The sequence below is a fragment of the Mixophyes fleayi genome, chromosome 5 (assembly GCF_038048845.1).
Source record: "Mixophyes fleayi isolate aMixFle1 chromosome 5, aMixFle1.hap1, whole genome shotgun sequence".
Classification (NCBI taxonomy): Eukaryota; Metazoa; Chordata; class Amphibia; order Anura; family Limnodynastidae; genus Mixophyes; species Mixophyes fleayi.
This window is the reverse complement of record NC_134406.1, coordinates 98,330,826-98,354,477: the sequence shown is the minus strand read 5'-3', so window position 1 is coordinate 98,354,477 and position 23,652 is coordinate 98,330,826.

Genomic DNA, 23,652 nt, shown 5'->3' with positions numbered 1-23,652 from the left:
AGGATGATCCTGTCACGACTGATAGTGGGTGTATGACTGGTAGAAAGTACCTGCTGTTGTTGGCGCAACTCAGAGGAAGGCGCGGAGTCTAACGTGCCCCTGGTATTCACCAGGAACCCCCGCAAGGAAGTATGGACTCCGCTGCAGGGACACGCAGGTCACGGTCCTTCCTAGAGTCCACAGCGAGATACAAGGGGTAGTCAGACAGGCCGGTTCAGCAACGTTCAGGTAGAGGAGGTACAAAGGGAAATCCAGAAGAATGGTGAGGCAAGCCGGGTCGGTAACGTTCAGGGAGTGCAGTACAAAGGCAGAATCCAGATAGGGGTGGTCAAACGGTCCGGGTCAAAAGGGTCACAAGCAGCACGAGGAATGTCAGGGACAAATACAGCAACTGGAACACACAAACGCTGGAGACAGGAAGACCTGATACTCTGGCACTGATTATAGGGCAGGAAGAGATTTAAATAGTGTGGAGGTCCAATCAGCATCAGCGCTGCAGCGCTGTCATACCTGCCGCCGGGAATCCTACATAGCGTCCCGTTGCCTAGCAACGGGGCGCGTCATACAGCAAGGGGTCAGGCAGGGGGAATCCGGAAGTGATGCGTCTGGTTGCCTAGCAACCAGACGCGCGGTCAGGCAGTCAGGCGGCCGTGCGGACGGCGCCTGACAGTATACCCTCCTCTTCTTCCTCCTGTTTGAAGGAACTTTTTGAGAATTCTAGGAGCGTGAAGGTCCTGCTTGTCCACCCATGATCTCTTCTCTGGGCCAAATCCTTTCCAATGGACAAGAAATTGCTGTTTGCCACGAAGACTGCGAGAGGCCAAGATCCGATTGACTTCGAATTCAGTTCCAGAAGAGGTTTGTATTTGTGGGGGACGACAGGGAGGTCGATAGAATTTATTGAGTACCACTGGTCGTAGTAATGAGACATGAAAGGTATTATGACATCTCAGAGAAGGGGGAAGTTTCAATTTAAAGCATACAGGATTAATGACTTGCATGATGGTGTACGGACCAATAAATCGAGGAGCCATCTTCATAGAAGGAACCTTGAGTCTTAGGTCCCGGGTGGATAGCCATACTTGGTCTCCCACCTTTAAGAGAGGAGTGGCCCTCCGATGACGATCTGCAAAGATTTTGTGATGCTGAGTAGCCTTGAGTAAAGCCATCTTAGTCTTAGCCCAAATGAGAGAAAACTCCCGATAAAGAGTATCTACGGCTGGAACCGGTGAAGAGGACACTGGAAAAGGATCCGGAAACACAGGATGACTTCCATATACAATAAAGAAAGGGGAGAATCCGGTAGACTCATGAATGTGTTGATTATGGGAGAACTCCGCCCAAGGAAGGAATTGAGACCATCTATTCTGGTTGTCGGAGGTAAAACAGCGGAGGAATGTCTCGAGATCTTGATTGATTCGCTCCGTCTGTCCGTTGGTTTGCGGATGATATCCCGAAGAGAATTTCAATTCTATGTTCAATCTCTTACAAAAGGTTCTCCAGAAATGGGATGTGAATTGGACTCCACGGTCCGAAATGATCTCCTTCGGGCAACCATGTAATCTGAATATCTCTTTGATGAAGATATCTGCCAAACGACTGGCCGTGGGCAGTCCAGATAGAGGAATAAAGTGTGCCATCTTCGAAAATCGATCAATAACCACCCAGATAGTGGTAAACCCTGCACTGAGGGGTAGGTCCGTGATAAAATCCATGGCCACACTTTCCCAAGGAGCATCGGGGATAGGGAGTGGACGAAGAAGGCCTGCCGGAACTCTTCTACAAGTTTTGTGTTGAGCACAAGTAGTGCAGGAAGCAATAAATTTACCAATATCGGCACGTACATTAGGCCACCAGAAGCGTCGGCAAAGCAGCGATGTTGTCTTCTTTATTCCAGCATGGCCGGCAATGCGGGATGAATGAGCCCACTGCAGGGTCTTGAGCCGGAGATGGGATTCCACGAATGACCGGCCTGGAGGAGGAGAGGACGTTTTGGTCCTAGTAAGGGCTACGATATTAGCAGGATCAATAATATGCTGAGGAACCAACGGTCTTAAACGATCGGAATCGTCAAATGAGCGAGATAATGCATCGGCACGTCCGTTCTTGGCTCCCGGGCAGAATGTGAGCTTCATGTTAAATCGAGCGAAGAAGGATGCCCAGCGGGCTTGCCGAGGATTAAGGCAACGAGCCTCTTGAATGAACACTAGGTTCCGATGGTCGGTAAACACAGTAACAGGGAATATAGCCCCCTCCAACAGATGTCGCCATTCCTCCAGAGCCGCCTTGATGGCCAGTAACTCCTTGTCCCCTATTCCATAATTACATTCACTAGGAAGAAATCGTCTGGAGAAAAACCCACACGGGTTGTGTGAGCCAGCCGGAGACTCTTGAAAAAGCACCGCCCCAATGCCTACAGAGGATGCATCTACCTCTAAGAAGAAAGGTCGTTCTTGATCTGGCTGGGACAGAACTGGGGCTGAAGAAAATGCTTTCTTTAACATTATGAAGGCAGACATGGCTTCCGAGGACCAAACCCTGGGGTTGGCAGTCTTCCTGGTCAAAGCTGTAATGGGGGCTATAATGGTGGAGAATCCCTGAATAAATTGGCGATAATAGTTTGCAAAGCCGATGAACCTTTGAATAGCTTTAAGGCCTTGTGGCTGAGGCCAGTCCAGAATAGCTGACACCTTGGTGGGATCCATACAAAGACCTTGACCCGACACAATGAAACCAAGAAAAGGTACCTGGCTAATCTCAAACACACATTTCTCCAGCTTGCAGTAGAGGTGATGTTTCCGGAGTCTACGTAAGACCTCCTTTACTTGTTCCCGATGAGTCTTCAGATCTTTAGAAAATATTAATATATCGTCTAAATACACTACCACAGAAGTGTACAACAGGTCATGGAAGATATCGTTAACAAAGGTTTGGAAGATGGCTGGGGCGTTGCAGAGGCCGAAGGGCATCACCAGGTACTCGAAATGTCCATCTCTGGTGTTAAAGGCCGTTTTCCATTCGTCTCCTTCTTTGATGCGAATCAAATTATAGGCCCCACGGAGATCTAGTTTGGAAAAGATTTGAGATCCACTGAGTTTGTTAAAGAGGTCGGAGATGAGGGGTAGTGGATATCGATTCTTGACAGTGATGCGGTTGAGAGGACGATAATCAATACAAGGCCGAAGAGACCCATCCTTTTTCTTAACAAAAAAAACCCCTGCACCCGCTGGGGAAGTGGATTTGCGGATAAATCCCCGTCTCAGGTTTTCTGAAATATATTGAGACATGGCTGACGTCTCAGGACGAGATAAAGGGTAGGTCCTTCCTTTGGGGATGGGTTGGTCAGGAGATAAAACAATAGCACAATCCCAGGGACGATGAGGAGGCAAGATCTCCGCTTCCACTTTACTGAATACATCTTGGAATTCTATATAGGCCTCAGGAAGGTGGGTTAGCTCGGAATGAGCCATTACTTGACATTTTGGAGGCAAGACTCTAGACAGACATTCAAAGCGACATCCTGAACCCCACGACATGACTTGAGCGTGGTTCCAATCCATCTGAGGAGAATGTTTTCTCAGCCACGGTAGCCCCAAGATGAGGGGATTAATGGACCTCGGCAACACCAAAAGTTGGATCATTTCGCTATGAAGTACTCCTACCCTCAACCGAACAGGAGACGTCACGGAGGAGATGGAGCCGTGAGTGACACGACTTCCGTCGACTGCCGTCAGAGATAACGGTTGGGGCAATGGGTTTAGAGGTATTTGGAGCTGCGAAGCTAGATCTGCCGAAATGAAGTTCCCGGAGGAGCCGGAGTCCACAAAGGCCGTGGTGGAAAAGGTACCCTTGGGGGTGCTCAGGATGACAGCCATCTGAAATTCTGGGGAATTTTCTTTAGGATAGGGAGCAACTGTGGATTCTCCTAAAACGGCCTCCCCGCCACCGTTTAGGAGGAAGAGTTTCCCGGTTTCTTGGGACAAACTCTTAGCAGGTGTCCTGGATCTCCGCAATACAGACACAGGCGTTGTTTGAAGCGTCTCTCCCTCTCTTCAAGGGATAATTTAGAGCGGCCTACTTGCATTGGCTCGTCCACTGGCAGGATGGGATTTTGGAACTGGGGTGCTAGCCGTGGTATGAACCGTTTGCCGGGAGAGCGTTCTTGCGTGCGCTCTTGGTAGCGCAAATCCACCTTGATGCACATGGAGATGAGAGAATCTAACTCAGCCGGGAGTTCTCTGGAAATTAGCTCATCCTTAATCCGGTCCACCAGACCTTGCCAAAAGGTTGCCACCAGTGCTTCGTTATTCCATTTTAACTCGGAAGCCAGGGTTCGAAATTGAACTGCGTATTGCCCCACGGACAGGTCACCTTGGCGGAGGTTTAACAAGCTGGTAGCTGCAGAAGCAACTCTTCCGGGATCATCGAAGACTTTCCTGAAAGCTTCAATGAATGAGTTGGAGTTATTAAGAAGTGGACCCCCTTGTTCCCATAAAGGTGAGGCCCAGGCAAGGGCTTGACCACTGAGGAGGGAGATGAGAAAGGCTACTTTGGTGCGTTCTGAAGAAAAGGCCCCTGGGTTGCACTCAAATTGAATGGCACATTGGTTCAAAAAGCCCCTGCACTTCTTGGGATCACCGTCAAACTTTTCGGGTGTCGGGATGCGTACACCGGAGGCCGCTGTAGAGACCGTAACCACACTGGATGCTGTGGATGCCGCAGAGGTTATGGCTGGTGTAGCGGGTGCAGCATTCTGAAATGTATCGAAGCGGGAAGCAATCCCTTGGACACATTGTAGAAGATGCGCTTGGGCTGCTTCTTGTTGCTCCACTCGTTGGGCCAAATGCAGGAGTAGGTCACGAGCAGACGGTTCACCAGACCCCTCCGTTGTCATGGCCAGAGTATACTGTCACGACTGATAGTGGGTGTATGACTGGTAGAAAGTACCTGCTGTTGTTGGCGCAACTCAGAGGAAGGCGCGGAGTCTAACGTGCCCCTGGTATTCACCAGGAACCCCCGCAAGGAAGTATGGACTCCGCTGCAGGGACACGCAGGTCGCGGTCCTTCCTAGAGTCCACAGCGAGATACAAGGGGTAGTCAGACAGGCCGGTTCAGCAACGTTCAGGTAGAGGAGGTACAAAGGGAAATCCAGAAGAATGGTGAGGCAAGCCGGGTCGGTAACGTTCAGGGAGTGCAGTACAAAGGCAGAATCCAGATAGGGGTGGTCAAACGGTCCGGGTCAAAAGGGTCACAAGCAGCACGAGTAATGTCAGGGACAAATACAGCAACTGGAACACACAAACGCTGGAGACAGGAAGACCTGATACTCTGGCACTGATTATAGGGCAGGAAGAGGTTTAAATAGTGTGGAGGTCCAATCAGCATCAGCGCTGCAGCGCTGTCATACCTGCCGCCGGGAATCCTACATAGCGTCCCGTTGCCTAGCAACGGGGCGCGTCATACAGCAAGGGGTCAGGCAGGGGGAATCCGGAAGTGATGCGTCTGGTTGCCTAGCAACCAGACGCGTGGTCAGGCAGTCAGGCGGCCGTGCGGACGGCGCCTGACAGATCCACAGTGTCAAAGAACGCAGAGAGGTCCAGGAGGATAAGCATTGAGAAATTGCCCTCGGATTTGACTGAGAGAATATCATTGGTGACTTTGGTTAAACCAGTTTCTGTGGAGTGCAGGGGATGGTAAATGACTGAGACAGCTAGATGGATGGGGCAGATGAGACAGATAGTGTGGACTTCAAAGTAGGAGAATGAAAAGGAGGGTTCAAGGGAGATGTCACGAAAGGTACAATTGGGGGAAAGAAGGATACCCACCACGCCACCTGGATGGACATCAGGTCTGATGGAGTGGATAAAAGAGATGCCCCATAACAAAGAACAGCATGGGAAGCAGTATTAGTGGAAGAAGGTTTCTGTGGTGGCAAGAAGGATAAGATAATTGGAGATGAATAGGTCATGGATAGAGGGAAGTTTGTTGCAGATGAATCTTGAATTTCTGAGAGCACAGGAGAAAGGGAGAGAGGGAGGTGGGAAGATATGGATGACATGGGCAGGGGTGCTGGTGCTTGAGGGTGGGCTGCATCTGTGACAGAAATGAGGGCAGGGAGTGAGGAGAGGTATTTGATGGAAGCAAGGAGACATGGTGAAAGAGTAAGCGAGTAGGGAGAGGAAGGCTAGAAGGGGAGGAATTATCAAATGAGTGGATGAAGGGGGCAGTGGTACTAGGATATAGTCAGCAATGTGTATGTAATAGACTGACTGACTTATGTGTGTGTAACTGACTGACTGACTAGTGTTTAACTGATGTGTATGTAACTGACTGACTGATGTTTGTGAAACTGACTGATGTGTGTGTAACTGACTGACTTGTGTGTAACTGACAAATTCATGTGTATGTAACTGACTGATTGATGTGCTGGAGACTGACTGACTTACGAGTGTGTAACTGGCTGACTGGTTAGTGTTTAACTGATGTTTATGTAACTGACTGACTGATGTAGGTGAAACTGACTGATGTGTATGTAACTGACTGACGAGTGTGTAACTGACTAACTGACGTGTATGTAATTTGCTTGGGTTGCAGTTAGAAACAAGAAAGTGTGCTACTACCTTTACCATGCTTTTTCTGACTTTTCTGTCCTCTGTATCACACCTTAGGTTTTCTTTTTTACTTGAGCCTTTTTGCATAATTGCAGATTACAGAAATGTGGTGCTTTACATCAATTTGTGGTCAGAGGGTTCATGCAAGGTTCACAAACTGTCACCCATTTACATTAATTTAAAATAATGTTTTAATAATGTGAAGCGGACTTATACCTTTCAAATGTACCCCAATGACATCACATAGCAATAGTAATGTTCCAAAAAACTCTACATTCCAAAGGAAACAATATAAATAGAGCCATCACTTTACAAATATAGTCCAGATTCCATTTCCTGAACGTCTGTCAGCTTCTAGTTGTATTTGTAAAAAAAATTAAAATACATGAATAAAACTGGATTCACTGGATTTACTGTGCAGTATACTGCTGTGCCTACCCTTCAATTTTATTACACGGGTAAACACATTGCTGCATTATTACATTCATATATTATTTGATTTAGCCAATTCTGTGAAACATCTTTATTGGGTTTGTTATAATTGGAGTGAATTTGGTGATGAATATATTATGTGGTAAGCCACCAACTCACTCCTCCTTCTGTGGCATAGGCACACACAGCCTAATCTGTAGTCAAAAAATAACTCTCATGGAAAAATAATTTCACATGTTCAGATGATTGAAAATAAATGAACAAAAATCTAATTTTAAACCACGACTTTAGGTTCATTGGTATTTTCCAAATTTAAGCTTGTATGGTTTCCAAGATATTAAAGGTCAATACATTAAACACCTTTCATAATGTGTTAAAACGCTTTTATAAAGCCCTGTATAGACTATAAAAAGTAGTCTATGCAGATTTAGATTTACAAAGCTGCTTTTCACCTAAATCCTCTTAAAGTATTACATATTCCCTGTATTATTTTTAAACAAAAGGGTCAAATTTTATTATTTCATATGACTAACAATGTTTTCCTATGTAAGAAAAAATAATACATTTGAGTATCAGAACTCAGAGGAGCTCCTAATATGCTTTTTAGGGATTGTAAAAATGACACTATATTTCATCAAGAATTGGAAAGATAACAATGCAGGTAAACACCACTTTTGTTGAAGTATTATTCCCAACATAATTTGCCACATGTCTGACAGAGCATTCTGGGAAATATAGTATAACACAACCTGGATATGTTATTGTGTGTGCTTGCTCTAGTGGATATATATAAATAATCCACCAGTGTTCACCAAGTTCATAATATTGATATCCTTCATGGAAAAATATATATTTTTCTGTTTATATGTCATGATAACAAGCAGTCCCTTTAAGTTAAAACGGTCAATTAGCATAAAATTGTGTTCTCCAATATGGTTTAATTAAAAAATGATGATAATTTGGTAGTCAGTAATCCAGAATTATTTATAAATTTGCTGTTCTCATGAATGTATTTTAGAAACCACATATGTAAATATGCAGGCATTTCACAAAAGGGGATGTAGTCTTGGCTGTTCTCCACCCACTTATATCTAGCTAATCATTTTTTCTATACCCAAACACTACAATGTTGTAGGGAGGCAGGAGAGCTGCATGGAAAAGTGGCTCTGCAGACATGTCAAATCCACTCCTAGTTGTTAATGGCTTAATAAGTAAAGAAACTATAAACACACACACACACACACACACACACACACACACACACACATTTGCATACCTCCCAACTGTCCCAATTTATTCTGGACATCCCAACTTGCAGGCAGCAAATTTGAACATTTGACGAAAGTGATAAGATAGCTTGGTCACTTCTTCAAATTAGGTGGGCGTATGCCCTTAATAATGCCTAGCAGACCCAGTATGGAGTACACTGCTAAGAGCAAGGACTATAATAGCTGATTCTGTGCTATCATCTGCCACTGTAAATGGTGTTACTATGGTAGATAGCTTTGTCAGCTTTGCTGTGTTCATACACTTGGATGAGTCCTGACTTGACCCGTTCCCACATATACAAATGATTTTACATCACACTGAAGAAAAGATATTGCATTAATTCATTTACCTTTAAATTTTGTTCTTGGGGGGAAAAGTACAGGCAATATGTATAAAAAAAAATTTTTTCATGTAATTCTTCAATTCAGTGTGATGGAATCAAATGGCATGTTTTAATCATGCTCATCCAAATCCATATAATTAAAAATTATGGTAATTTCCTTGGAGTATATAATGTCATTTAGCTACACCATTGATAGTCATGCCCTTCCGTATTTGTCTCTTACCATATCCAAAAACATAGCAAATAATAGCTTGTATTCATGCTACAATGATTTTGCCATGTACTGGTTACCAGGGACCCCCGCAAGGGAGTATGGGCTTGCAAAGGGTCCACAGGTCACGGTTCTCCAAGACGGCTACCAGCATAAGAACAGAGTGGACTAAGCTTAGTCAATCAAACCAGGACAGAACCAACGAGCAGCACGGTACCAAAGGTAAATCCGAAGAATAGTCAGAGACGGGCTAAATATCAGGAAACCAGAGCTGGAGGCAAGGTACAAGGCAAAATCCAAACGGAAGGTCAGAGAGAAGCTAGGTCAAAACACAGACAGGAACAGATGCAGTCAATAGCTGGAGCAAGGGTGAGACCAAATACTCTGGAACCCTAATGGTGCCAGAGACTCCCTTAAATAACCCTAAGTCTCGTCTGATAGGAGGCAAAGTTGCGTCAGTCAGGGCCGCTAACCGTCGTGCACGGTGACACGGAAGTGAGGGGGAAGTGTCCCGTTGCCTAGCATCCCCCTCACTTCCGTGACTCTGGTGCAAGGGTGACCGCCTCTCGCACCAGAGTCAGTGCGGAGGCGGCACCTGACAGATTTGCTTAATGCTAGAGAAAAGGACCCTAATGATTTCCAGTAACATCTGGGGCCTGATTCATTTAGGATCTTAAATTAGAAGTTTCTTATTTAAGTCTACTGGACAAAACCATGTTACAATGCAAGGGGTGCAAATTAGTTTTCTGTTTTGCACATAAGTTAAATACTGTCTGTTTTTTCATGTACACGGCTGCGTATGTAATCAGCTGTACTTATTCTATTAATTGTTACTCTTTTACTTCTTGCTATTAAATCACTTTGTGAGTTGGAACCACACTATTCAAATTGGATAATTTTCATTGAATAGCAACTAGACGAACATAACAACATGTTCATATTTGCCTCACTCTACAAGGAAGAATACTAAGAAGACATTTTTAAATTAAGGGCATGGAATGAAGGAGAACTTATCAAATGGCTACTTTGAATTACTGTAAACATTATCGGCCTGATTCATTAAGTCATGCAAAACAAACATATTGGGCCTGATTCATGAAGAAAACTATTTTGCATTTGAGGGGGAGCTAAATTTAAAATGTGAGGACAGATTTATAGTTGGAGTAGGACATGTTCTAGATCAGTGTTGGCTAACCTGTGACACTCCAGGTGTTTTGAAACTACAAGTCCCAGCATGCTTTGCCAATATATAGCAGCTTATTGCTGGAAGGGTATGCTGGGACTTGTAGTTTCACAATACCTGGAGTGTCACAGGTTAGCCAACACTGTACTAGATCAACTTTAAATTTCAGTGTAAAAATAAAGCTGTCAAGTAGTCTCTTGTTGAATAATGCTCTAACATACAATCCACTGCAGGATACATCTAATATATATGTGGAATTGAAAGTTCCAAAACACACAGATAAAAAAAACTGTTAAAGTCACTTGATAATAATATAGTCATTAATGACAAAACATTTTGTTTCCAGATTTTTTCCCCATAAAATACATTTATGAGAATGTTATTAATGTCTATTGTACATAAAGTGCATTATTACTAGAGATGCTCACTGACCCCCGTGTTTTGGTTTTGGTTTTGGATCTGGATTACCGTCGTGTTTTGGTTTGGGTTTTGGTTTTGCCAAACCGCCATTGCATGCTTTGGTTTTGGTTTTGGATTTGGTTTTGTTTGGTTTTGTTTTGCTATTTTGTTCAAAAATCAAAATTGGCAATGCAGCCATCGTCTTTGGATTTATATTACACCCTACACTTATAGTTAAATATGTAAAGAAATGGACAAATGCAGTTTGTTTTCTGTCTCTCTAGGCCCCCCTCCACTTGTAGAAAATACTCAAAAATTCAGCCGTTATAGACTGTACAATATTAATTGAAATGGACAAAGACAGTTTGGTTTCTGTCTCTATAGGCCCCCCCTCCACTTGTCAAAAATACCAAAAAATTCAGCCGTTATAGACAGTACAATATTAATTGAAATGGAGAAAGCCAGTTTGGTTTCTGTCTCTCTAGGCCCCCCTCCACTTGTATAAAATACCAAAACATTCAGCCGTTATTGACTGTACAATATTAAGAGAAATGGACAAAGCCAGTTTGGGGTCACTCTGTGTATGACACCCTACCCTTAAGGAGAAATTGCCCAAACAGCAGCTTTTCAAGATGGTACGTGATATGGAAATGCCCCAAGTCACTTTCCTCTTTGGGGGTAGATTGCACCCTACACTTAAATAGAAAGTTTTAAAAAGATGTTATCGTCATCATCTTCAGCTTCATCCTCACCCTCAACAGTGTGTACGTCATCATCACAGACTATCAATTCATCCCCGCTTGAATCCGCCATTAGAGATCAGTCAGTGCTTGGATGTCTTGGATGGTGAAGGCCTTCCTCGTGGAAGATGTAGTTCATTTTTATAAACATCATTTTCTCCACATTTTTGGGAAGTAACCTTCTACGGCGATCACTGACTAAGTTCCCTGCTGTGCTGAACACTCGTTCAGAGTACACACTGGAGGGTGGGCAGCTTAAGTATTGCAAAGCAAGTTTGTACAGGGGTTTCCAAATCGCCTGCTTTTCTTCCCAGTAAGGAAAGGGACTGTCTGACATTTCCATATCAATTACCTCTTGAAAATAATCCTCCACCATCCTCTGCATGTAAATACTCATATTGGATGGAGTTATGGGCAAGGTCACACATTTTTTTGAAAAATCCTTCAAACAAGCCGAGATGTTAAACTGTTCTGGTCTGCCCTCTGCGTCTTCCATGCTTCTTTTCTGAAAATTAAATTCTTTTATGAGCAGCAGCTACTTGAGAAACTGAAGGAGGACACGTCGTCAAGCCAAGACCCAGTTCAGCGAACAACTTGCTGAGCAATAGCTTCTTGCAAAAGCTCACATCTCATTCATTTTGAAGCAAAGACTCAATGTAGGTCTTAAACCTTGGATCAAGCACAGTGGCCAAAACGCACTGATCCGAGTTCAAGATCTTAATAACTCGAGGATCATTGTGAAGCGAATTAAGTACTTGATCTACAAGGCCAACATACTTTGCGGAATTGCTTGCTTTCATCTCCTCCTTCAGTTTCTCAAGCTGCTTTTCCAATAGTCTAATTAAAGGAATGACTTGGCTCAAACTAGCAGAATCTGCACTGACTTCACACGTCACAACTCCAAATGGTTTCAGCACCTTGCACAGCACTGAAAGGATTTCCCACTGCGCAAGAGTGAAATACAAGCGCCCTCCTTTCCCAATGTCATGGCTTGTGCAATACGCTTGGATGGCTTTGCGCTGTTCCTCCATCCTCTGAAGCATGTACAGCGTGGAATTCCACCTAGTTACCACCTCTTACTTAAGTTGGTGGCAGGGCAAGTTAAACTGCTCTTGGAGCTGCTACAATCTCCTATATGCTGTGGCCGAATGCCTGAAATGGCCTGAAATTTTACGGGCCACTGAAAGCATCTCCTGCACCTCACGGTTATTTTGTAGGAAGCTCTGCACCACCAAGTTGATGGTGTGAGCAAAAAATGGAATGTGTTGAAATTCACCCAGCTGTATTGCTCGCACTATATTGTTGCCATTATCAGAAATGACATATCCTGGGGAGAGTCCAAGTGGTCTAAGCCATGTATCAATCACATCTCTCAGTTTGCGTAACAAATTGTCAGCTGTATGCCTATCAGTGAAGCCAGTGATACAAAGAGTGTCCTGCCTGTGACAAATGTTACGTAGTGGTGTACATGCTGCTGCTGTTCCTGCTGGTGAAGGTGAATTACCAACCCAGTGGGCTGTCACAGTCATATAGTCTTTGGTTTGACCACTTCCACTTGTCCACATATCTGTGGTTAAGTGGACAGTGGTCAGAATGACATTTTTCAGCGCAATCTCTACATTTGTACCCTCTTTTTGGTATAGTTGTGGAATAGCTTTACGGGAAAAATGGTGTCGCGATGGAATTCTGTAACGTGGACACAAAACCTCAATTAACTGTGAAAAACCAGCTGCGTTTATTGTGGATATTGGACGCAGATCTAACACTAACATGGCAGCCATGGCATCTGTGATTCGCTTGGCGACTGGGTGACTGCTGTCATATTTGCTTCCCCTCGCAAATGATTGTTTCACAGTTAATTGCTGAAATGTAGGACTGCTCATTTTCTTGACCTGCCTCTGGGAGGACGATTCACCCCCAGCAGCAGCAACAGCAGCAGCAGTGGGAGTAAAGCTTTCTTCAGAGGATTCAATAATAGTGCAGGAGTCATCCAGCCTTAAGTGGGTTGCAGGGCTAACTCCGAGCGCTACTGAGGATATTGATGAGGATGGTGTGGTAGGTGTATTTTGGAGCCGTCGGGATGTCGGTGACCGGAGGGTCCTACCTGATGATGGAGTGCTTGTAATTTTTTTGGAAGAATTTTCAGCTTTTCCCAACACTTTGCCATGAACTCTCATCAAATGGTGTAACATAGACGAGGTTCCAAGATGATTAAGGTCCCCCCTTCGACTGACTGTGGCTTGACATACACTGCAAATGGCTATTCAAATGTCTGGATTGGGGTAGAAATAATTCCACACGTAAGAAGTGGATTTTTTTGTTTTATGCCCAGGCATGACAATGGCCTTTTTCTTGTCACGTGCCAGAACTGCTGCCACTGGTGCAGGACTGAAACAAACAACCTCATCCTCATCAACATCCTCATTAGCGCCCTTGTCGCCTACACAAATCTCCCCCTCATCCTCCTCTAATTGTAAAGTGGCATCCTCAATTTGTGTATCACCGGCTACACTCGGGCTGTTCAGGCACACATCAGCAGAACTGCTGAAAGGGCCCTTCTTTATGGGTACACTAACAGAATGCTCACGATTAGACATACCACTGTTGGATGGACTCTCCACAGGGATTGTTGTCATTTCTGATTCTGAGCATACATTATCCTCTACTGCCTCACGTTTTTCTTGCAGCTCGGCTTTGACGCGTAACAGTAGTTGTGCACCACTTTTAGACTCCAAATTACTTGGTCTTGCTTGGTCACAAATGACCGTACAAGAAGAATGCTCAGTAAAATTTTTGGATCTGCCACTAATAGAAGAAGGCGAAGGCCTCATTCTTTCTTTGCCACTGTGTATGGAGAAAGTCATGTTGGCAATTTCTTTTTTATCGACACTTAACTTTTCCTCAGTTACACTTCTTTTTCGCTTCAACACAGTAAAAATTTTTTGGTGTGTGTTTTTTTCCCTGATTTAAAAAGACTATGTAGTTTGACAACGCCTTTCCCAGATGACGTACTGGGAACACTATCATCAGGACTAGTGACAGAACCGGGTTGCTGATTCTGCTCATATGTGGACTGCTTTGAATCCATTTTAATGAGACCAAAGCACTTGTAGTGCCAAAATTGTATTAGATAGATACTGCTGACAAATATGACTTTTGACAGCCAGAAAAATTTGTGTTTCACACTGGGGAATATGAGAGACCCCAAAAGCACTTGGAGTGCAAAATATTTTTTTAGCTACTGCTGACAAATATGACTTTTGATAGCCAGAAAAATTACAGTAAAACACTGGGGAATATGGGAAACCCCAAAAGCACTGGTAGTGCTAAATATTTATTTTTTTTATACTGCTGACAAATATGACTTTTGACAGCCAGAACAATTACTGCAAAAGAATGGGGAATAAGGGACACCCAAAAAGCACTTGGAGTGCCAGAAAAAAAACTCTTCTCTATCCTCCTCTTTCTGCTGTAACAATTGGTATTAATATTAGATTTGTCTAGAATAGAAACAATAAAGTGTCCAATTATTGCTCTGTCCCTGCGCTGATATAGCCTGTGACCTAACCCTGCTCTCTCCCTCTGTCAAATGGCGATGGATTGCTGTGGAGACGGGTATTTATGCTTTTCAAATCTCGCGAGAACCGAGCTCTGAAATACGAATAAGTCACGATGACGTTTTGCCTCAATTTCGATTCCGAATGGGCGGGAGAGTACCAAGCCTGCTCGGCTTGGTCTCAGATAGGCTAAATTCAGATGAATTCGGATCTCGGGGAACCGAGCCCACCCATCTCTAATTATTACAGTTACTTCTGGTTGCAAACACATGTTATAGCATGCATACACAGCTGTCGTCACTAGTAATCATCACTAGTAATGGGCACTTATACCTGATCTGTAGCTGGTGCAAGTATTACAACAGAAAAACACACACCTTTGTTAAGTCTGTATCGATCATTTGCAATAAAGATTATCTGATGTGAACGCTGTGGTTCCAAAGCACAGAGGGTTTTATTTGTAATGTATTACAAGGCGAAGTTTGCCATGCATGCAGGGGCGGATTGGTAATAGACCTTACTGGGAAAATTCCTGGTTGGCCAATGGCATAATGAACCCGTAGGCTGCCTGATGTTTTTTTTTTTTATTTTATTTTATTTTTAACGCAAGGAAGGTGGTGGTCCCCTTCCCCCGGGACCAACCTCTTTCCTTCTAGTGGCCACAGATTCATCAAACCCCCCTATGTGTGGCCTATTGAATTAGAGGTATATATCACATGGTCGTGCGCATCATGAGACAGGTACCGTCCCATGTGAGCAAAGAAGAAAGTGTGGCTGGAAGCGGCTGAAAGGTAAGTGTGAGGGCTGATGTTAATGCTGTGTGAGTGTGTGAGTGTGTGAGATGACAGATGACAAATTAGTCTGATCCAGGGGGAGACAGGGGTTGCTGAAGTCAGGTCTTGTTGGGGATTATAATGCCTGTTGGTCTGTTTACCATATTTTCAGATCCAAATCTGTTTAAACAAATGTGTCTTAGGGAGATTAACAGATACACAGTGTAATGTTTCTGTATGTCTTACTGGGCGTTTGTAAGAGCAGACCTGGCACAAATATTGGTCCTTATATTTTACATTTATTTTATAACAAAAGTTGTGGATGTATTGTCTCTCTCACTGAATGGTTCCAGTTTGTGAAGAAATAATATACATTTGAGATCCATCAACACACTTATACTATCATCAATGTAGTAATATGTTGCGCTGGGCTTCTTTAAAACTACAAAATATAATTGAGGATATTAGAAGTTAAAATACGAACTGGCCCACAACCTCATTTGGCTTCTTTCAAAAACAATTAAATTTTAGTATCCACATGTCAAACAATATACATGTATATAACGCTTGTGGCAATGTGTGTGTATGTGTGTGTGTGTGTGTGAGATGGCAAAGGGGCTTGTGTTAATGTAATGTGTGTAAGGGTAGGAGGGTTTGTAGTAATGTAATGTGGGTGTGAGGGGAGGGGGGCTTGTGGCAATGTAATGTGGGTGTGAGGTAAGTGTAGGCTAATTAATTGGTGCTATTTTGTTTGCAGGGTGATGGTGGGGCAATTTAATTTAATAGTGAGGCCTATTAATTTAAGATGGGGTGGCTTGGGGGCTACTAATTGAATTTGAGGGTAAGTTTGGGGAGCATGAGGTCTATTTATTAAATGTGAATATGAATTATTTAATTGCAGTGATGATTGCGGGAAATAGGTATGTTTATTAGATGTATATGCTATTAATTTATTGCCGGGATGAGGGGTGGTCTCTACTGTAATTTGGGTGGGAGGTAGGCTATTAATTTAATGGTGGGCTGCGGGCTGGAGCTAATTAATTAATGGTGGGTGGTATTAATCTATTTGTGGTGTGATGATGGGGCTATTTAATTTAATAGTGGGGTCTATTAATTAAAGGTGAGGTGACAGGACCTTTAATTTAATATGTTGCTGGGATGGTTTGGGGCTATTAATTGAACGTTGGGCTGAGTTTGGGGAGGTGGGCTATTTATAAAATGTGAATGTGAATTATTTAATGCCAGGATGGTTGTGGGAAATGGTTATATTTATTAAACGTAAATGCTATTAATTTATTGCTGGGGCTGTTTGGAGGGAGGGAAATAGGTTTATTTATTAAATGCAAATACTAGTATTTTAATGTTGGGGCTGGAGAGAGGCCTAATTATTAAAGGTGGGTGCTTTTGATTTGAGTTTTCTAAATTTCATGTACGCATTTCTTTTCCAAATAGGGCCCCCAGCATTCCAGGAGCCAGACAAGCCGCAACTGAGCAAGACACAGCAGCAGCCACAGGTAGGGAAAGTGACAAGAACAGGTAGGAGACAGCAGGACATTCTGCCAACTGTACTTTTCAATATTGTCAGTTGCTCTGCACCATGTTATAAAATATAAACACAAATATGTATATATTGTCACTGGCTTGTTACTGCTAAATTTAGTTGCTTATATTGTCCTACTTTCTGTGTATTAAAGTTCACCCATGACTTGTACACAGAGGAGGCAGTCATTATGTGGGTGAGCCAATAATCATACCTCTCAACTGTATCGATTTCAGCAGGACAGTATTGATTTAGGGCTCTGTTCCGCACGGGGACATGTTTGTTCCATTGGTGGGAATGTTGGGGGAAGGGTGGTATGTAATCGGCAGTCTAGCACCTTATAGCCCTCTGGTGGCTTAGTCAACTTTGTACTAATCCCGCCTCCTTTTGTGTTTGCCCTGCCTACAGTTGATTTGGTCCTGCCCCATGAGGCCACTTCCAGAATATTTTCCAGGGACACTTTAAATTCCCAATCCGCCCCTGCATGCATGTGCTTGTGCTGTTGATTTCTCTGGTCATTGTGCTGGACCTGTATTAACCGGTACATTTATGACCTCTCCGAAGTTGCTATTTGTTATATGAGAAGTAATATTAGTTATAACTAGCACTCGCAATGTGCGAACAAAATGAGACCATGTAATTAATATGTTGAAAACATTGATTAGCTGTTTCACCACAATATATTTTATTAGTTAAAATAAATAGATTAAACTTATTTGCATGTTTCTATTTGCTAAAATAATTATTTGGTTGTGTACTAATCGCATCACAACTAATATTATTGTGCAGAAAATATTGATTACCATTTTCATCCAATTATTAAACTTAAACACCTTAGAGATGCCCAAAGCTTGAATCGGATGGTGCTGCATGCGCTCAAGCTTCGCATGCCCTTATGGTACATTGACTTTGTGCATACGCCCGTTACCCTCCCAGTTTCACCCATGAAATCGGAGGATGTAGTAATAGTACTTTGTGCTTGAAGCTTAATTGGAAGTAACTGCATTCATTGGTGTATGGTAAGGTTCTGGGCATGCTCAGAGTGATTTTATGCAAAATACGACACGTATTGGCATTTATCTCCTTTAATGAATCAGGCCCTGTGCGTTGTAAGAGAATTGTAGAGTTAGAGATATATTTTAAACTGGGTAATAGTGTAGGATCAGGAGCTTACTTGATTAGAATGATTACACTTTTTATAATTGTTTTAATCATTTATAAAAATAACTTTTGTTTATTTATTTTATCAATAAAAGCAGTTATACTTTCTTAGTCAGTGTCAAATGTTGAAGGCTAGTTTCTGCCCTGATTTCTCATGCTTGTTTTTCTTATATAATCAAATCACTAACAGTTATGTCAGACAGATTTGTGCCACAGTGAACACAGAGAAGTCAACAATGCTCATACAGAGTTGGCGTTACCACTGGTGTAAGATGTTTATTTATTTATTAACAGTTATTTATTTGTCCAACCCACGGCCCGCGGGTCGCATGTGGCCCAGCACGCCTGTAAATGTGGCCCAGAAGGAGTTTTGGTTGTGGCAAGGGGGCAGCACTGTTAATGGAAAAAAATGATCCTGCAAAAAAAAAGAAAAGAAAATACTTACCTTGCGGTCACGTCAGCTGGTACTCCGGCTCCCTCCCTTGTCTCCTCCTCCACGAGGTGCTCGCAGTGAATGTCGGGCGTGATGTCATCACGCCCAACATCCATTGCGGAGCGCAGCACAGAGGAGTCACCCGCGCGAGAAGAACAATCAGCAGCACAGAATTGGAGAAAAGAAGAGAAGAGGACAGGAGAATAAGCCGATTAAAAGGTAAGTTAAGGGGGATTTTTTTTTATTATTTCAAGGGACGCTGACCAGTGAATAAAAGTCACCTGGTCCTGCAGCATCATGAACCTTATCTCCCTGCTACTTCTACTTGTAATTCTAATGGGGCATTATATATTATTCTCTTTGGCCCATTATAAGTTGTTATCCCTTAACTAACAGTGGTGTAATTAGCAAAACAGGTCACAATTTGGGGTCGCAGTGATGTATATGTCAGGCACCGCTGGCCTGGTCAGGGCACCCTGATATACAATACCTGGCTTAAATGCACTTTATTGATATTGCATCGTAACAATACAAAAAGTGATTATAGTATAATAACTAGAGAGGATTTTTTGAACAGGGCGATTGAAAGGTAAGTATAGGGGGATTTGAAAAAAAGTGATATATATATATATATATATATATATATATATATATGTTAACTATGTTTTCTATGTTTTTTTGGATGATCAGCTATAGTTATTGTTAGTGTATCTTATGTACGGCCCAAACCAACTCGTCGTCTTCCAATGTGGCCCAGGGAAGCTAAAAGGTTGGACACCCCTGGTCTACATATTACAAAGCGCTATATAATAACATAATATTTAATCATTCACATCAGTCCCCGCCTCAGTGGAGCTTAAAAATCTATATTCCCTACCACCACAGACACAAACACAATAGGGTTAATTTGGTCAGCAGCCGATTAACCTTCCATTATGTTATTTGGGTGTAGAAGGAAACCGGAGTATCTGGAGAAAATCCACGAAAGCATAGGGTGAACATACAAACTCCACACAGATAGGGCTTGTTTGGAATCAAACCCATGACCCCAGCACTGTGAGACATCTATGGCTGCTAACCACCATGTCACCCTAATGTTGCAGGTTTTTCAAGTTAAAAGACATTGATGAATGTCTTGAAAATATTTTACCACAGAATCTGTTAAAAAGTCAATTCTTCAAAAATTCAGTTTAAAGCTCATTATGTTTGATATGTACTCGCAAAGTGGAGTAATATATGGCAGTCAGTCCTCTATATTTGGGAGTTCTTAGACAGACTAACATGAAGAAGCCTAATTAACACCACTGCTAAGATAGTTTGTGTCTGTGTCTATCTTTTCCATTATGTTCTGTGTGTGTCCCTCTCTTCCTCTGTGTGCCTATCATTCCCTTTATTTGCAGTATGTGTCTCTATTCCTTACTGTGCCCTGTCTGTGTTCCATACCTTGTAATGTTTGTGTTTCTTTCTTCCCCCATGTCCTGTCTGTGCCCCTCTTTCCCTCCTGTGTCCTGTCTGTGTTCTTCTCCTTCCCTGTGTCATGATTGTGTTACATTCTTCCTCCTATGTCCTATCTGTCATATGCCCACATTTCCTTTCTAAATGACTTAGATAAGCAGAAATTTTCAGACATTAAATGGCACTGCTGCAATGTATTAAATATCTATATGAACTAGCTCTCTGTACTATTGGTATCAGTGTACAATCTGATACAAACAACTCCTTCTAGTTTACGTTTTTCTACTGAAGTCTACGGCATTACCATATATATAACATACACAGGATATCCAGGGCAAAACATCTTGGTTTGCACAGGTGCTACTAAATATTCTACACGGCACATATTAAGGTGCACTTAGAAGTGCATAAAGACAGGGGCTGGCTGGGCTGGGGGATAGTGGAGCATCTGCCCCCCATGCCTAACCCATGGTGGGCTACCTTGGGCTGGGTCACTGGGCTACCTGCATTTGTTTTCCTTTAAAATGCTTCTAATAGTCTGCTGAGCCAAGTCTCGCCCCTCTGACTTAAATTTGCCAGACAGCCCCTCGACATAGGTGTATGGAGAGGAGCAATGTGCAAAAGTGTGACGTTCACATTCTATTTCCTACCACTTTAATATTTACAGCAGGAAAAATTAGGCTATACTCCGCACCAAGCTGAAACCCCCTTATATATTTAATTGTTTTAATTATTAATTAATATTTCAGGGGAGGTGCTCCTATACTAACATATCAATATTGTATGTAGGACAGGAAGAAGAAATTAGTACTGAAAGAGCACTCTTTTGAACAGATAATTGATTGTAATATTGTTGAAATGTGCATTAAAATAAACAATCTTTATGGTATGTATTAAAATAACCAAAGCAAAAAATTAAAAAATGGAGTGAATTGTTTCTAAACCAAATTGGTAAACAGTTAAAAGGTAGAAAACTACCACACTGGCTTGCTGTTATTATATTATGTCGTTTCTGCTGATAGAGAATACATATAATGTCATAACAGAAAGTGCTATAAATATATAGGAAAACCTATGCTTGGTCCCTAATGGTTAATCCTATCACAAAAGACTAGGTTGAAATATAAAATTGATATAATATAATCACTTTCTGTGTAATAAAGGGTTAGATAATTCAATAGCCTATCCGTGTACTACTGATGAAAATATTCGTGCTCAAGTAAAAATCTTTCACTGTGAACTTAATAGTATACTACAGTGTAGCTTGTATACGTAATCACTGGTCTTTATTGAATAATAGCTTAATGTCAAACAGGTTATTTTAATACATACCAATAAAGATTGTTTATTTTAATGCACATTTCAACAATATTACAATCAATTATCTGTTCAATAGAGTGCTCTTTCAGTACTAATTTCTTCTTCCTGTCCTACATACACTTTAATATTTACTAAGAAACAGTGTTCTGCTTGGTTTAGTCTGGATCATTAGAGTGAGGGGATATTGTGAGTGCCTCTATGACATTGCACTTTTGTCTGTTTAAAGCTTTTATTCACAGTGAGTACAAGCACCTGGAAATGTACTTCCCAGCTGAAATGCAATTTTATTAACAAAATACACCCCATTAAATTGTAGGGTGAGACACAATCTCTCCCTGCTTGGAGCTGGAGCAAAAATCTAGTCGTCTTGCAGAACATTAAGGACTGTGTTCCCTTCCGCATAGAAAGGAACGGCCCTAAAAAAGTGTCCTCATCAAAAAAGTATCTAAAATAAAACTCACCTACTCACCTACTTCACATGTAACAAGGAAAGCGTTCACTTCACCCCAAATCCCCCTATCACCTGGTAAATAATGAGGAAAAGTATATGACTAATATAGATGTAATGATAAATAAATTCATTGTATTAATGTGTTTCGAAAGGTAACCATAAAAAGGTTATGAATAGAGTCCTTTGCCGGAAGAAATATCATAATAATTTTAACAGGATTAAATAAATTATTTTAAAATATTGAGCAATTCTTCAAAAAGATAGAACAAGAGACTCTATTTCCATTATCTCCTGTCTTTGTATTTAATATAAAAATGTCTATTGGGGACCAGACAACTAAATCTGATTGTGGCAGTTTGAGATCAAATAGACAAAGTTTGTTAGGGACAAAGAAGAAACACACTTTCTGCTACTTGAATTAAGGACACTGATATGAAATTATAAAGTGCAATAGAGATCAACATCCCACTGATGTTACTAGCTATAAATGTAGAAATGTTACTACTTGTGACTTAATGAGTAGGGTTTATTTTAGATATGTTCATTGACCCCTGTGTCTTGGTTTTGGTTTTGGCAAAACTGCCCTCGTGTGCTTTGGTTTTGGATCTGTACTTTTTAGAAATATTGCTAAAATATGCTAAAATCACATAATTTTGCTCTTTTTTTTGTCCCTACATTATTATTAACCTCAAAAACACTAATTTCCAGTAATTTCCAGTCAATTCTGAACACCTCACAGGTCACATTATTATTTTCATCCACTTTCAGCCAAAGACTGCAGAGAGCTGGCAGATTATTAATCGCCAGAAAAACGCCACAATCACACGGCAGTTCATAGCACATGTAGGAAACATTGCCACACAGCAGTGGCAGAAAAGTGGTGCAAGATGGAGTTGTCCTTGGTCCCTCCCACCCACTCTTATGTTAGATATTAAAAAGGACATGTAAAGTTTAACAAACCAAGCACTCCAGCGCCAAGGTGTGCCACTTTTGTGGCTGAACTGCTTGGCTTGTTTGGGCCCCCACAAAATAAGCTGCCTTAAGCCCAACAGTGCTGTCAATGAACTCTACAGTCGCAAGATGTTGTCATCATCCTCAGCCTCAGCCTCAACAGTGTGTACATCAACTTCACTCAATATTAATTCATTTCCGCTGGAATCCATCATTACAGAAGTCTCTGTACTATGATGTAATTGGCAGTATGGGCATTCCTCATGGAATTTGTAGTTCATTTTGATGAACACGATCTTTTCCACATTTTTAGAAAGTAGCCTCCTACGCCAATCACTGACAAGGGTCCCGGATGTGCTGAAAACTCTTTCTGAGTATACCCTGGAAGGTGGCCAGCTTAGGTATTGCAAAGTGAATTTGTACATGAGCCTACAAATTGCATTTTTTCCTCCCAGTATGTAAAGGAACTGTCTGACGTGTCTGTTTCAACGTTGATGTTAAAAAAATCCTCCACCATCTTTTGGATGTTAATAGTAGAATCAGGCTAAGTTACGGCAGAGGTGACATGGTTTTTGGTCAATTCTTTTAGAAAAGACAAGGGGGTAAATGTATCAAGGTGCGATTTTGCAAATCCAGCAATTTTCTCGGGAGAGTTGAAACTCGCAGATGTATGAAGCTGAGATTTCATGTAAAATTGCCAGAGTTGTGCTTCTGTCAAAATCGCTGTTTGCAAAATCGCTAGAGATCAAACTCCTGACTGTTTGCCACTGCAGCTGTACAAGTCTCAAATGTATGAAGACACGCCAGATACAACACGCTGCTT